The sequence below is a fragment of the Varanus komodoensis genome, unplaced genomic scaffold (assembly GCF_004798865.1).
Source record: "Varanus komodoensis strain SLA01 unplaced genomic scaffold, ASM479886v1 scaffold52, whole genome shotgun sequence".
Taxonomy (NCBI): Eukaryota; Metazoa; Chordata; class Lepidosauria; order Squamata; family Varanidae; genus Varanus; species Varanus komodoensis.
The window spans coordinates 2,282,821-2,300,064 of NW_025336114.1; the positions used below are offsets into that span (position 1 = coordinate 2,282,821).

Consider the following 17,244-nt stretch of genomic DNA (forward strand, 5'->3'; position numbering starts at 1 on the left):
TTCTCTCTCTTGTTGCCACTGTTTGCTTCAGTAGAATTGTCAAATGATGCTATGAGTTATAGATTAGTTTATTTGCAGAAAACAAGAGTCAAATGAAGGATTAGACACATCCATGATACATAGCCTAAAGGCAGCAGGACAATGTTCTGTTAAACCTCAAGGCTAAGGTTTTCCCACTGGCAACATTTTCCAGCAGAAGCATCAGGGTACTTCAGAATAATTTGTACTACTAGGGCAAAGTGTAAGGATATTATTTAGAGAAACCCCAAAAACTGCAAGCAGCCCTGAAAGTAAATGCCAACATCTTTCTGGACTATTTTTTCCCCATCTTTATGTGTTTTCACAGATGCAGTGGATGTGGATTGAGAAGATGGGAACTGGAGAAAAGCTGGTAAGGGACAGAGCAATTAACAGTACTGATGTTTTAAGGGGTTAGAACCTAAGAGGCAATTCCCTTAAAGTGTTGCATCCAGCTTTCTGTGCACAAGGCATCATTCAAGTGTAACATAGTTAATAAAGCATTTAACTTACATAGCACAGCTGAACACTTAGAATGCCAAATTCGAGTGAACTCAAATGGGTTCTGAGAAGAACTGCAGTTTCACATATATAGGCCACTGCTTTTTTTTTTTTTTTTTTTAAACTGGAGCCAGCATGAGCCACTTACAAGCAGCACTGAGCGTTTTCAGTATAAATGTCTAGCCCTGCATAAGCATATTTTTGACAAAGGAACAGAGCCCTGTTTGTCACTTCCAACAGGCTGGAATGAAACAATTGTGTCTCTGTTTTGGCCTTATCAGAGTGCTGCACAATTCACCAAGTTAGGCAAGCAGGAGTTACATTGGAATCCTCTCCCCTTTCACTCTGAAGAATGGACTTGCAGCTCTTCCAGAAATCTCCAGAAATAATTTTATGGATGGATCACAAAAAAGAGCAATACAGTAAAAAATTATGGAAAGTGACGGAGAGAGATGATATTACTGGAGAAGACTCTTCTTCCTCTACTCCCTTGAATCCAACAAGAGAGACAGAATTCAGTGACTGTTCAGTGTGACTGTTCACTGTTCTTACAATGGGTCTGAGCTGGACAGATCAATGAAAGTATCAACCCAGTGCGTGACTGCTGATTCCATGTGAAACATAAATAGGCAAGGAATCAAAAATAAAGCTGGCAATATGCAGTGATGTGTTCAAGTCTTTTACTCCAAGTCTCAAGTCAAGTCTCAAATCTTTACTTTTACGCCCAAGCAGAGTCTAAAGTCATCCCAAGAAATTTTCAAGTCAAGTTTCAAGTCACTGAAAGAAATTTTCGAGTTGAGTTGCAAGTCTCTTCTCATGTCTCAAGGGCCAACTTTAACAGAAAAAAGGGAGGTGCGGGGGGGGGGAGTTGTAAACCACCTGCATGCCAAAAAAAAGCTGAAGCCTCCTCTTCCCTTCCCACTATTGCAACCCCCTGCCCCCACCCTGTTGTTGCTCCCTTGTCCCAAATTTGGTTACTGCACTTCTAATTCCTAATTCATTTTTTGATGATTACTTTATGATTTATTTAAACCATTTGTGAATAGGTTGAAAAGTATTGGTCCTAATGTAGAACCTAGTGGGACTCCACTGGTTACATTTCTCCACCGGGAGAAATTACCATTCATTCCCTTTCTGTATCTTCTACTCTTTAACTAGTTAGTTAACCATAATAGGACCCCGCTTGCTTTTTTCCATGACTGCTAAGTTTTTTCAGGAAACTTTGGTGAGGGACTTTGTCAAAGCCTTTTGGAAGTCCAAGTAAACAATGTCTACTGGATCGCCCCTGTCTACGTGTTTACTGACACTCTCAAAAAACTTGAATAAGTTATTGATATGTTATTGACTTCTGCTTGCAGAGGCCATGTTGATTCCTTTTCAGCAGGGCTTGCACCTCTATGCTTTACTGATTCTATCTTTAATAAAGCTTTCAAGCAATTTACTCAAGCAATTTAGCCAGAACAGATGTTAAGTGAACTGGCCTGTAATTCCCTGGATCTCTCCTGGATCCTCTTTTTAAAAACTGGCACAGCATTGGCCATTTTCCAATCCTTTGGTACAAGGGCTGATGCTAGGGACATATTAAATGTTTTGGTAAGAAGGTCAGTAATATCATATTTGAATTCTTTAAGAACTCTAAAAGGACACCATATGGAGTGGGTGATTTACTGGCTTTCAGTTTGCTATAAACAAACTACACCTACTCTAGAGTAGAAATAACAATTTACAATGTAGCTGCTAGATATGCATTATTTTAAATTACCCTCAATGAGGAATCCTATAAATGGCAGAGTATTTCCTTCCCATACTGAGATATCCTTTCCCTCTCCTCACACTATGATATTTCTGTATTTGCTTAATAAACCATAGCTTTAACAACAGGCATTCTCAGAGCAAGTTACCATAAACAGCAAAACAAAAAAGAATACCATAATAACCAACCCGATAAAAGCTGTGAAGAGAAAAAAATCTGGTAATGATCCTAAAGCACAGCAGGGAAAAATGCCCATAGCAGCTTGTCCCTGTAACTGGCAGACAGATGACTGTAGCAACCCTACGCATGTGTGTTTTCAGAGCTTATGAAGACATTTATTCCATGTAGATACACATCCAATGTTCTGAGTTATTACCTCCAGTAACTTTCACAGGGCTTCCCTCTGAAGTGTTACTTCTTTGTGTAAAACACAGACTGCCTTCTATGGCCCTGCATGGCTTGGAAGCCCTGATTCTAGACTTCTCTTCAAAATCAGGAAGGTCAGAAGGTGCAAGGGGCAAGGCCTTTTCAAAAGAGACGCCACATTTATGGAACTTGACTCAGTGCACTTTTAAAGGCCTGATTTCAATTTACTTTTTCTGAAATGATGAGTTGGATTCTTCATGTCATGTCTTTTTCTCTACTTCTAATGATAGAATGTTTTGGAATGCTCTAGTTTAGCCTTTTCTTTTGGTTAAATCTTTTCTTTATATTTTCAGTTAGTAGCACAAAACATTCCTTGCATGCTGGATGTTCCACGGACATTTAGCAGGATCACCTTCTTGGGTGTTCTCTGTATGTATGTGATTCTGCTTTCAGCCCTCCATCCCCCAAAAGCACTTGCTCCTTATAGGAGTGGTACCCTGACTCATGAACTTAATCCATTTCAGGCCTCTAGTCGTGACCCAAATTGGTCATGAGCCAAGTTAAATTTTCCCATAAGGTTCAACGTAAATAAGGTTAATCTGTTCTGTAACTATTTTTTTAATCAGAAAAATGTGAAGCAAAGTGACAAAGAACATCAAAGATCGCGGCCATCTCCCCCCCCCCCCACCCCAAGCACAGTGATCTCCCTGCCCCCCTCATCATAACTGTGATTGTGCCCGTCATCCCTGCATGTGCCCGTCATCCCGGCACGCTGGGGGGTGGAGATGGGTGTGAACGCAGACATGCAAGGTGGGGGAGGGATGGGCGGGAATGCAGGTGCACTGGGCGAGGGGAGAGATGGACATGAACATGGGCGCACTGGGGGGAGAGACGGATGCAAACACAGGCGCGCTGGGGGGGGAGACAGACGCAAACAAGGGCGCGCTGGGGGGAGACGGGTGCAATCATTGTAGGGGGTGGAGATAGCTGATATCGCGGTTGCACTTGTGCAGGAAAGACGGGCGCAATCATGGGCGCACTCCTGCAGGAAAGACAGATGCGATCTCGGCTATCTCCCCCCGCCCCCAGCACAATTGTGGCCATCTCACCACTTGGGAGGGTGGGGAGATGGCCGCGATCGCGATCGCCACCCAATGCGGCGTTCGCGACCTGAGTCAAATTTTTTATGAAATATTTGTTCACGATCCGATTTGGTTGCGAACTGAGGTGTTTGTGAGCTAAGCTACCAGTGTAGTTATATTCTTCAATGATTTAACAACTTCAGTGCCTTTCATTTTTCCTGCACTGCAAGAGACACACACAGTGTGGTGCCTTGGATGCCACCTCAGAATCCCAAATGCACCCACAAGTCCACAGGAGTTGCCTAGCCCTGATACAGAGCATTCCCAGCCATGGCCTGCTATTCTTCTTCCTAAGCCCCCACTTTTCTGAGTCTCTCTTCAAGCCATAACTGGGGAAGGGGATGCTGGAAGAGATAAAAATAAATTTTAAACTGTGTAAAACAAAAGTCTGCTTAAGAAGAGAGAAGCACCTCGCCCCTCTCCTCGCCTTTCCCTCACTGTCAGTCTAACAAAATTGTACTCTGACCAGAAAGTCCACGCACTCCAATGGAGTCCTTCCCTGGAATGAAAGCAGTCTTCTTAAATTTGTCACTGATGTTGTTCTTTGCATATGAAGCCCTTGGAAACATGGTTATTAGCATATGTCTCACAATTTGAATGCTGGGAATGCTGGGCCATCAATTTATTTATGCTGTAAGCAGAGACATAAGTAATTGGACGGCACACAAATTTTATAAATAAATAAATAAATAAATGCAATTTTTTCATATTATTAAATGTGACTATAGAACCAATACGGATTCCTATAACAGGAAGTCTGAATTGGAAGCCATTTGGCTACCACTGCTCTCCACCTGTTGCAGTTGTGTAACAGTTCATGGAAGGCTAGTCCTGTTCACCTGTCCCAAAAGCCCACCCAGACACTTGGCAGGGGTCACCTGGTTGAACAACTTTTTTGTTTGTTTGTATCTAGCAGGATTTCTGTGCAAGGGAGAAAACTTGGCCTGGAGAATGTTCGCTCATTTTTAATGACACAGGAAGAAGGTTGGCGACTCAGATTGCAACAGGATCAATAAACAAACAAAACCACTAAAGGATCCCATAATAATCTGCTTCCAAATTTCACTGATATTCAAAACAGCTGTATACATACACATTTAAAAATCAGACCTTTGTTACAATTTTCAGATGTGTTGGGGTGCACAGTGCAAAGTTGATCTATTGCATGGACAAAGGAATTGAAGCATTCAGCCACACAGAGCAAAGGAGACAGCTGCTGCTCCTGTAAGAATGCCCTCTTCTGCTCCTGTAAGAAGGCCCCTGCCTTCTTTTGCATTTGAACACTCTAGATGCCATGCAAATGTAATCTTGCATTGAACTTGCTATTCATGGCTTCTCTTACTCAACATCTTTAAAAATAAACCCCTTTCTGGTGCCTCAGTACTCCACACATGTAAAATGGGTTGTAAATGAAAAGTGCTTTCAATTCTATAGATGAGAAACTCCATTAAGACAGACATTATGTGCAATTGTTAAGCACAAAGAACATTACTTGGTCAAGCAAGAATGGGGGGATGCTCTCCTTAGAAACCTGACAAATATCAAGTGACCCCAATTCTCTGTCAAGTCATGTTCTCTGTGATTATCTGCTGGGATCCTGGAAGCTTCAGACAAACATTGATTCAAAGAATGTTATTCACAGTTAGCAGGATGGAGATTTTCATCATTATTGGAGGTAAATATTTGCCCTGTCAAATAACATTCAGAGGCAAACATAAGTTTAAGAGAGAAAGCAGCAGAGAAATTGTTTCTGGTGAACTGCAAGGAAAACAAGCTGAGCAATATAAATTCATCTGTCAATGCAAAATGGGACAGGATGGGTGTTTACATGATCTCTTCCTGCCTTTCAGCAGAGCCACTGCCCACACAATACTATTGCTACACTTCCAAAAATAGCAGTCCCAACCATTTTACCAAACCGTGCCCATTTATTCTCTCTGAGTCCACTGTCAGCAACTAAGAATTCGCTCTCTCTCCTGCCCAACCTGCCCCTGGTTTGTGCCTCCCATTCCTGAATCCCATTCTTCAGAATCACTGTTCTGAAACCAAATTCCACTAGACTGAGCTGTCATCTCTAGCTGGCTAAGTCTCCTACATTCTTCTACAGGGTCAACATGCTTTGATGGGCCTAAGTGAGATTGAGAGGGAGCTCGAAAAGCTCCATACAGCAATTACACCTGATCAGCAGTATTCCTTTTCTAGGTTTCCCCCCATGGATTCTGTGGCAAACACAGGGGTAATAGGGTCATCCGTTGATGTGAAGATGCCAGTAAACCAGGATAAGAATAGCAGAATAGAATCGCTTTTCCAGCCGGAGGTCCAGTTGTTCTCACTAGCTGCAAAGACCAACAGGGCTCCTCTAGACTTCAGCAGAACTGCAGAAGAGGATATTTTGGCAAGTACTACTTTTCTTACTCCAGAATGATGCAACCTCATGCTCTCCTCTCCAAACAGGCTCCTCACCCTTGCTTTGACACAGAAGCTGTCTTTCTCCCTGGCAACAATATAGCAGTCACTCCCAGGTCCCTCCAAAGTGACTTTCAACTTTTAACAAGAGAGTTGAAGTGCATATTTGTGAAATGCCATCTATAGCAAAATAAAGTATATTGTAGACTTTTAAACAGCCTCCCAATTCCCTCTCCCCAGCCTCTCTCTCCTCCCCCATCCCCTTTTCCAGAGCTGAAATCCTGTCAAATATAGTGGATAGCACAGGACTATAACTTCTTATTATGTGTACAGCGATTTTATGAATTCAGTGGGGAATGAAATGCAATTTTGTCAGACTTGTCTGTGTTCATAATGACCGAGTCAAATTAATCATTGCGGATAATACTCCCGTGTCAGCCATTCAAGAGATTTTTTAATAGAATTTTTCTGATTCATGTCTTGCAGTACATCAGATCTGTAGTATTGCACCACTTCTAAAAATCAGGGCAATTATAGCTTCTTGTTGGCTTGTCATTTTCCTAGAATAAAAATGTCTCTGCAAAAGTCACACACTGTACATAAACCAAAATGAAAAACCAAACTATAGTTACAATTAGGCTGGATCTAAGATTTAATGTCTTTTAGAGAATATTATTTACAGGCAATACATAAAGTATAAAGTGCAGCGGGGAAGATGAGCTGGTTTATTATAACATGTGCCAAGTGTATGTGGGGTTGTTAGTTCTTTTCTTTCATTGTTCTATAGTGGTTTTGGATGCAGAAATGAGTAGCCAACAAAACAAACACAATTGGGTTCGCAATTTCATAGCACTTTAATTGCATTCATTAAAAATGCATCCAAAAAGCCTACAGAAGTTCCAAAGGGCTCCAGCTAAATAAATGGTTACAGTTACCACTATGGCAAATGTACATGCCTGGAACCAGAAGCTTGTGCCATACAATCAGCAATTTTACTAATTTCTTCTGATATAAAGATCGAGAACTTAACCCCACAGTGATAATAGCATGCTGTAGCTCCCAACCAGTGGTATTACTACATTTCACAATGATGAGAGCACAGGAAGTGCCCAGGCATACTAACTCGTGTTGGTACACTCAGCACGGCAGAACATTTAAAGTTCAAATTTGAAATTGCTCTCAAATCCCCTTGGCCCTTTTTGAACCTAGAGACGCTACCCTGCTGAACCAGGAGGGGCTGTTGGGACTGGATGTTCCTCCCCTGCTCCTGTTGAGTGCCTGCTTCAGTGCTGTGGTTCTGGTCTGTTTAAAACACAATTTCTCTTCCTGTCCAGACAAAAAGCTCTGGCTCAATGTAGTTTTACTACCCAGAATGTAAAACCAGAATTGAACCACGAACCAAAGAATTACTGAAGCTAGGCCACTGAAGGAGTTCTGCTAGGTCACTGAAAAATCTGACCTTTTCTTTTGAACAGATGACTTCTCTACCGTATTATAAACTATAAAGATTCAAAAGAAGTTTGCTATGACATGTTGCTGTTTACAAAAATCAGCCTTGGAATCTGACCGCTTCCACCCCCTGGATGGACACACACACACATACACCCCTGGGGCTCCTGGAAATAGTTCCACATTTCTTTGGATCCTGATGAAATATTTCAAGATGTAAGAAGTTGTTTATATATTTTTTTAAAATCATGAATTTCTCCAAAACAAGTAAAAATCCATTTCTAAATATCATCCATGTTAACTCTTTTTGCAAAATACTTTAAAATCTATACTGTTTTCATCACCAAAACAATTCTGTGTGGCAGTTAGTTCTCTATTATCTTTTACCTAAATGGGAGCAGAGCCTATTCTAGTCCAATTAGCTCTGGGCAATACAAAAAAGACAATGATGTTTGTACTGAAAACTAATATGCAAACTACATAAAATACAAGGCCCAGTTCCCTCTGGACCACAGGGTTTGCCAGATGCTTGTTTGGGCTGCAAGCCATAAGTTGACAGATTCTTCATTTCATATTCATCTTAACTTTATTTTATTTCAGTCACAGACATACAAAATGTAGCATACAGGCAGTAAAATACCCAGTTTATATGTGTGAAATCTGAAGGAGTTCCCTGCCCTTTAAAAAAGTTGCTGATCCTCACAAACATCTGTAAGTGTTTTAAGTTTCTGTTTACTTAAACCATTTTATTAAAAGTTTGCATTGTGGTGTTGATGCTTTTGGTAGCTTTTCTAGGGTATTAATTACTAAAAGGACTATAGATCAATATTCCACTTAGGGATTTTATTATATCTAGTATCACAAATAGATAAATAAGATACACAGAACTGTTGTTTTTAGACAGCCTTAAAGAAACACCTGCACAAGAGCTCCTTCAGCTACTGGCCTAGCACCTCAACACATCTGAAGTGCAGGAAAGGGGCAAAGCAGGTTTGCTATCCTGAGTCTGATACCGTCAGTCCTACTGTTGAAAAGAAACATACCAAGTTGGTCCAGGAAATTTTTTCCATCTTCTGCTGGAATTGGTGAGATACATGAGGGGCTGTGTAAGGCAAAGTTGCCAGTGCTACTGGATCGTGCTCACCAGAATTGTTTGGAAATCCAGTGCTCCTAAAACCCAACATTAAGAACCATCCAAAATGGACTTGATACATTCGGCCCCCCAATCAGATGCATATTTGAATTGAAAACTGTCCTACAGCACCCAAAATTCTCTCACCAACACCATTAACCCCAAAGCCAATGTATGGCACCGGAACACCTACCTATTCCAAAATCTTGTGATATTCTCCCCAACAAGCCATTACGAAATACAGAGCAGGCCTCATCTCCCATTTCTCCAAGTCTGTAACATTTTAGCAAGCTGTTTTTGTCTTTCTCTAGAAACAGAGAAGACAATTGCAGCTTCCCTCCTCCCCTTGCCACTGTATCCCTCTCCCCTAAACATTTGATGGTGTCTGTTTAGCACTGTGAAGCAGATCTCAGAGGAAGCTTGCATAATGTGGCAGAATCTAGCACCTCCCCCAGGGTGCCCAGCTGCTGCTGAAGCAATTTCACAGCTCATCATCCATTATGAGATTAAAATAATTTTTTCCTCCCGTGAAGTATTAATAAATTGTGCAGGCAGCCCGGAGTTAGTGCCATTTACACAAATGGTAGTGAATCACCCACCTAGTTATTTCTTAATAGATTGTGTCTCTGCTGTTCTCCTTATCCTGTAATTTAAGCAACCAAATTTACAAACCATTGCAGATTTGTGTTTGTTTACATTCATTTCTCTACATTGCCACAAGGTGGCTCTTAGTGTAGGGAGACTGGGCTGGACAGGAGTACAAAGATAGGCTAATGCAGAGAAAATAGATGATTTAGCAGAGTTCCACAGCCAGTAAATAAATCCATGGTACTTACTACAGAACGACACCTAAACGTTCATGTCAATCGATACAAGAGGGAAGCGCACTTATATAAATGAAGTCCAAGCCCATGTTCAAATCCCTTACAGAATTCACTTACATTCCCTTCTGGGGGCAAAACTCACTGAAGCAGCACTGATTCAATTTGGGCTCCTTGGACCATACACCAGAGATAGGAAGCTCAACGTAATGCTTTGCTTACAACTCTGGGAACATCTCAGCTTTGTTACAACATTACACAAAGCACATATCTTTAATCTTTAACCTTCACAGTTTAATGCCTCCCCCAGATGCCCCACCCTTGCAAATAATGAAAGGGCGGTTATATGGTTTTTACCACATCTGCTACCTTAGTAGGTATTACTAAGGTATTACCTTTAAAACATATATTTAAAAGAGGAGTTATCACTACCATCACTGCCACACTGTCTACCCATGTCATTTCTAACTGCTTAACTGTTTCTACATTTTTCTTTTGTCTTCTTCAGAGTCTTGACCACCAATGAACTCAACTGTATGCTTCTAACAATTAAACAAAGAGTGTGTTGCAGGGACCTGGGTGAACTTCCTCTCCCAAGGCATGTCCCATGGTATCAGGATATCCAGTAATGGCACAGCACTAACATGGAGACACATTGCCGTCATTATGTGCCATTGAGTCATCTCTGACTTATGGCAATGCTATCTGTGAATGCCCTCCAAAATGTCCAGTCCTGCTCAGCTCTTCTGAATTCGAGGTTGTGACTTCCTTTGTGGAGTCAACCCATCTCATATTTGGTCTTCCTTTTCTTCTTTGACTTTCCTGACTGTGTGTCTTCTGACAAGACAAGGGTATATTCTGAATGAACGCACGTCTGGAATAGCTCTGTACTGGTTGCACTTCCCCATGTACCCAGTCTGCAACATAAAGTTTGCCAGTGCAAACCCTGCTCACAGTGACAAGGAACCACGGTGGCATTCGTGTCAGGCTGTGCATTGCCACACTTCCTGCAGTTCCTGAACTAAAGCTTACCTAGCAGTTCTTCGTCCCATTTTCAGGAAGGAAGCAGTCAGAGCTATAGCAGCTAAGAATGCATAACTTCTGAGCAAGTATCAAGCAAGAGGCTTAATAAATGATCCTAACTTGCTACTAAAAGAATGTTTGGCAAAACATCACTTTAGCACAGGTGCTCTCTTTTCTCATGCAGGTAAATGCCTCGATGCAAGCAAATTGTGTGACCCTTTAAATTCCACCTGGGAGAGTGTATAGTCTCATGTGAAGGGAGGCAGGCATACATATTTGGAGGGTATAAAAAAATGACAAAAGCGAGGCCTGGGGGAATTTGCTTTTGACTGACTTAAAAGTGAAACCAATACCGTGGCTCAGACCTTCTGAAGAGTGTTTAAAATGTGTAGTGAGGAAATCCATGTGTAAAGTCTAAATGAATTATGTAATTATTACTAGAAACAGAAATTAACAATCCACTGCAGTTATATCTAGAGTTACCGGTAAAAGAGGAACATATGCTGAAGTCTGTACTAACTCACTGCCAGGATTTACATAGACTGAGCAAAATCAGCTTGAGCAAATTTTCTTGCTCTCATACCTTCTTGGTTCTTGCTAGAATATGCAAAGAACAAATTCATCTTCTTCCTAACTATCAGCCCTAAGCATGGTTCACATACTTACTGTATCCTTTGTATAAGCACCTGCAGAGCCACATTTGACTGGGTAGGAAAAACCAAGTAGGGACGGGGCTCTACATAAACAACTCCAGGTGGCCTTTTCTACTACTGCAAGTATAATTTTCTCAATTCCAGGAGTTTGCAGGTATCACTGTGATTGTAGCCATTTGTAGCTCTCCAGATGCCACAGGTCTCCCAGAATGCCTGACAACTGGCTGTACTGGCTGGGGCTAAAGGGAGTTGGAGTCCAACTGGAGGACCACAGGTTCCCCAGTCCTTGCATCATACTTGACTGACTTTTCTCTATATATGTGTGTGCCTAATGACAGCGGTGGGCTGCTCACAACTTCAGAAAAGTGCCTGAGCAAACCTAACATGTTACCCAGAGAATGAAGACAACTGAATGAGATGGATTTGATTTGCGTTGCCCAGTCTCTTGGATAGTACCCTAATCCAGCTCTCTGGAGAATATCAGTATTTATATCTTTATTTATCTCTAACTGTGAGTGTCTGTATACATATGTGTATATAACAAACAAGAACAACAGTGGATTTTGAATTCTTAGCATTTGAATGTCATAGTATCAACTGCTTGAAGAGTTTTAATAATTTTATACAGTTATTTTCCTTCTTCTGAGCCATAGAACACTAGGTGAATTTGAGTCATTCATTTCCTAAACGAACTATAATTTTCTCCCTTAATATAGAGATTTTAATTTGTGCTTTTTAGTTTTGGTAGTATTTTTATTTTCTTCAGCAGGCCTATTTTTCCAGAGAAATTTATTGAAGTGCACAGTTGGTATCTGCACACCTATCCGGGTGGGTATGAAAAAGCATGCCTTTTTTTGAGTGACATCTTATAAAGCCTTATTACAGTAACCAAAGTGCAATGTTCACATGAACCCACACATTATAAAAGTACCTTCATATTATGATGTTATGAAAAACTAACTTGCTGAGGTCATGCTCTGATGCTTTGACTGCATACATAGACCAGGATCCAAAGGGACTGCTATCTATTCATGAAAAATTCTTGTAGGGCTCCTTATTTCCCCTTCTGATGACAGCCTCTCACCGAAGGCAGCTCTGGAAAGTCTTCAATAACCAGACACAATTCCTGGAAAGTTCCGAGGGCTGTAGCAAGCAGGGTTGACTGAGAGACCCATGTGCACATATGGAACACCATGCATAGCCTTTCAGAACCTTTCTGTGGCAGCCCACCTTGATGCCCTCCAGATGTTTTAGACTACAACTTCCAACATCGTGACCACTGACTGTGCCGCTGGGATTTGAAATACGAATGGCAGCAGGTGTGGAAAGATTGTTGTAGATAATGCCACCTTTGGAAGAACTCAGATCAAAATATACAATAGAGTACCTATGTCCATTCTTCTGGCTCTGCCAATCCAATGTTCCTTCTCAATGTGCTGCACTTCTCTCATTCTTCCTTCATTTCAATTCAAAATAGCAAAACAGAAAAAGTCTATACTAACTCAAGACTTTTATATGAAATTTTTTAAACTTACTACTGAGGATGGGTGACAGAATTAGAACAGAGATTATTATTATTGGTTATTAGTTCTTACTGTTTATATTTCCCTCTTTCTCCCTCTCTCTCCCTGTAAGTGTGGGGTGTGGGGAGAGGAGAAAGAATAAACACATACTTCTTTCTCTGAGCAAACCCTGTCAGATGAGTTCTACCCTCCTTTGTATAATGAGGGATGGGATTTATCATTGCTATAGAAGCAAAAGTAAACATAGCACAGCTGTGCCTCCCAAGTGGTTCGCCAAAAAGCTTTACATTATTCACAAAGAAACACCTCATGCTAAATTTAATTACCATTTACAAAATCAAGATCAACCTACATTGGTTATACACAAATAATACACGGAAAATGTTCTTTGGAGTCTTGTCAGCAGTATCCCTGCGCACTGTTCATCCTATCGCCATGCTTCACAGACAGAGCTGCAGGGAAAATGTTCAATCTTTAATCACTACATGAGGATATGCTTCATTTATAAGCCATCTGAAGTTCTTTAAATAAATGTACTAAACTGTCTTTCAAAGACTAATGGCTCTCCCCCAGCATTACCCTCCTCCCCAACTTCAACCTCTCAATAAACTTTCAGGGATATCTTTATTGTTATTTCTAATTTTGGAGAAAAGTAACATTTCCTGAGATTCAATTTCACTCATAATTGTTGGAAGGAAACTAAATTGTCCACTGTAAACAGTCTCTGTATTGTGTGAAAAGAATCTTTATTACAGCCCACTGGGAATTCTAATAAAATTTCCAGTTTGAGTCCTTCCTTTATTCTTTTTCTTTTCTTTTTTAGCATGCTCCTTTTCTTACAGGCCTATTAAAATCAGTTCAAACATTCTGCAGACCAAATATGAGAATTCTCCCTACATTTACAGATAGTTATATTTTAACAATCAATTACAGCTTTTCCATCCCCACCCCTTTTCCTTTGCAGCTTTCCATTCTGAAAATGAGAATGGCAATTCCATTTGCTTGAGTGCATGCTTAAAGTCAATGACAAAAAAAGGCTCTCATTAGTTTAGTCTGGCAAATGCAATATACTCCAAGTACATACCCCCACCTCATTTTATTCTACAGCTACAAAATGGATGCTAAGTTTTATCAGTCCAGAATGAAAACTATGGTCTCAGAACTTTAAAAGAAAATTCAGGGTCTTATATTTAATTCAAAATCTATGAACCATTTCCCAGTAATGCTACTATAATTATTCTTAAACTGCTATGTTTGAAAATTTAATATGAAATGCTTGCAGAAAGTCCTTTTTCACTTTGATAGTCAGTAATCTTCATGGAAATCAGATCAGTTGGCTCCCTAACAAAAGGAACCAGAAAAAATACAATTTAAGGTGAACATCATGCTCTTCTCCTAGAATTTAATTCAAATAATAAAAAAATGTATTTTGCCCTTTATAGCATGCACAAACCTGAGTTATAGATCAACAATACAGACACTTCATGACGATCAGTGAAAGAGTCATCAATAAGGGTTCAACAATACCGGACAAATCCAGCTTAGATTTTTTAAAAAGTATTTTCTCATTAAGAGACATTGAGCAGTGTCAAAAACAGCAAGTCCACTTACACTTTTGGCATACTGCTAATGCAAGCAACCCCTAGTGGTACACTAATAACATAAGCTAGTGTAACAAGTTTTCTAGGGAATCCCATAAAGTCAGTTTATGCTACTGGTATGCATATAGAGGTACATACACTAGCACTACATCAATAGCATATGGGAAGCAGCAGTACTGGATACTTTCCAGTGCTAACGGCTCTAGCACAAAAGTAAAGATGACTAAGACAAACCTCATGAGTCAAGTCAGAATGTCCCTGAACATATTACAAGAAAATGTGAACCTCATACAGTACCTTCCCCACTCTTCTTACTGCACTGTAGCTGAATGAGTACCTGGATTTCCTTCAATCTTTTAGTCTTCACTATTTTAAATTGTATGCAGCTGATCTTTCTTCCTTCATTTCCCCTTCCTTCCTTCCTTCCTTCCTTCCTTCCTTCCTTCCTTCCTTCCTTCCTGTCTTTAACTGCTTTTAATTTATTGTATTGGGTTTTTTTTTTTAAGTTTTGGATTTATGTACATCACCCAGAGAATCTTGAGCGTAAAGCCACTCACATTAATCTAAAAATTAATTAATTAATTAATATTTCCTTTTTATAGCCAAATCAGAAAATTATGACTCCCAGGTTCTGATGGACAGCTCACAGGAACCCAATGAGCCAAGTCATAATAGCCTAGTCCAGGCATAATATATCTCAGCTTAATATGCTGAGATATGCACAGGGATTTCTGCCATCTCTCCCTCCCTAGCATCCTGCAACTGAAGTCTTCCAACGTTAATTTTCCATATCCTATGGCATCTGAATCAGAAAACTGTGGCTATCAGGTTCTGAATAAACTAGGATCTGAACTCACCATTTGATGTTTGTTTAAGTTCCTGGTTTGTACAGTACTGGAACATTTCCTGGTCCATACAAAATTAATTAAATACAATATGATTAATTAATATGCAGGAATTCTTTAATTATAGCACTCCAGGAAGGGAAGATGCTGTGCATATTTCGTCTATACATACTTTGACTTAATAGACAAAGATGTTATGTGTGAACCAAGCCATTGAGTAATCAACACAAGCATCTCATTTGAATAAAAAAGGGGCCGACTTCAGCTTGAATTGTCTTCTGGGTCACACAATCCTATAAATTACCAGAATATGGACAGATGTTTAGTACAACATAAAACAGTTGCAATATTTATTTTCTGCCTTTAAGTCCCAATGTTTAGCACAGCTTAGTGTTTGACCATGTTAATAGTTTCCATGTGCTGCCATATACAAAAGCTGGATTTGGTTGTGCTAGCTTGGGCCACAGCATCCACTGCAGCAAATAATAATAATAATAATAATAATAATAATAATAATAATAATAATAATAAATCTATGGAAAGCATTAGTGAGTAAAACAAGTACCATGCTGATGGCACAAAGAGTATCCTCCATGACAAATTAGTCATAATCAACCCTCCAGAACACTGATCACTAATAGCAAATGATTCATGGTTTTGTATGGACACCAGCATGCCAATTGTACATTTCTCTTTGATGTATTTCCTTTCAGGACATGTTATGAGCGACACTGAGAGGTCGATTCACCAAGAAGTAGATTCAACAGTTAGTCAGTGGGAATGGGTACGTTTCCATGGCAGGGTATTCAGATATTGGGACCAATAAAGAAATCCCTGGGACTGAAAGAATATGCAGAGGATACAGTACTATTTCATTACTTTAAGCAATCAAAATTATTTTCCCTGTAAGCTCAAAATCAACCCAAATAGGGCCTCTTTTTTGTCCCAAAGGTGATTTTGAGCAGCCAAATGGCCAGAAGGAAAATGTTAAGGAGCCTCTTCCTTCGATCATCAGTCTTCCACTCACAATTCCAGCCACCCAAGGGTATTTTTCTGGGACAGGGGGCAGATGGGAAAAATAATCTTCGAGCTATATGGAACATGCATTCTTTTAGTGAATTTGCTTTGCTAAGTCATCTTCCTGTTTGCACAGGCCTCCATCCAAACACTCGAGTGGAAAATAATGCTTTCCTGTTTGAAGTAAATGGCTCCCAAATAACCTCTTGAAAGCTAAGTATCCTGTTGTGAAATAGGTGTAAACACAAATTCAGTTATGGTTCCATTTCAGCCGGCCAGGTCTCAGTAAGGAACTGCAGTCAATTTGGGGGTTAAAAATATGTTTATCACATTTTATTTTGAAATAAAGTTAAACATACCAGAAGACCAAAGAAAAAAAAATAGCACAGATAAGAATTCTACAAGACCCTTGGAGAAATAAACAGACTCAGTGATTGCAATCCTTAGTATATCATGGAGATTCTTCCGGGACAACTGGAGCAAAAGGCCTAAGGAAAGCTATAGCAAGATTGGATATATAGGTTATACAGCATTCAGAAGTTATGACTTCTAAAGCTTGAGGATAACATCGGAACTACAGTTGAGGTGGATCAAACTACACAGAGGCAGAAAATTCTGCTTAACAGAGTTAGAAGAAGGTTATCAATGTGTCCTGCTCTTGCTGGCTCTTTGCCACCTCCAGGATCAGTGCCAGTATGCCTATGTGCACTGGTTGCTGAACAGCATGAGCAAGAGGATGCTCCTGCACTCCTGTCCTACTTGTGGGCTTCCCACAGGCAGCTGGGTGACCACTGTGTGATCAGAATGCTGGACTAGAAGTCTCATAGCAGTATCTGAGCTCAGTACTATTCCTTGATTAAGGAAGCTCTGGCACCTAGGTGTGAAAAATAATGAGGCATTTGACATTGGTGGAGAACAAAAGATTGGCTGTACCAAAAAGCAACTAACTGTGCAATCCTGGGTATGGCTACTCAGAAGTCCTATGAATTCAGTG

The 17,244-nt window shown here is 40.2% G+C and overlaps 1 protein-coding gene across 3 annotated transcripts in view; it reads right to left on the reverse strand.

Moving 5' to 3' along the window:
• The window catches only part of TOX2 (TOX high mobility group box family member 2), a 250,921-nt gene that overhangs the window by 127,677 nt on the left and 106,000 nt on the right, over positions 1–17,244 (reverse strand). The gene's annotated exons all lie outside the window — the stretch shown is intronic.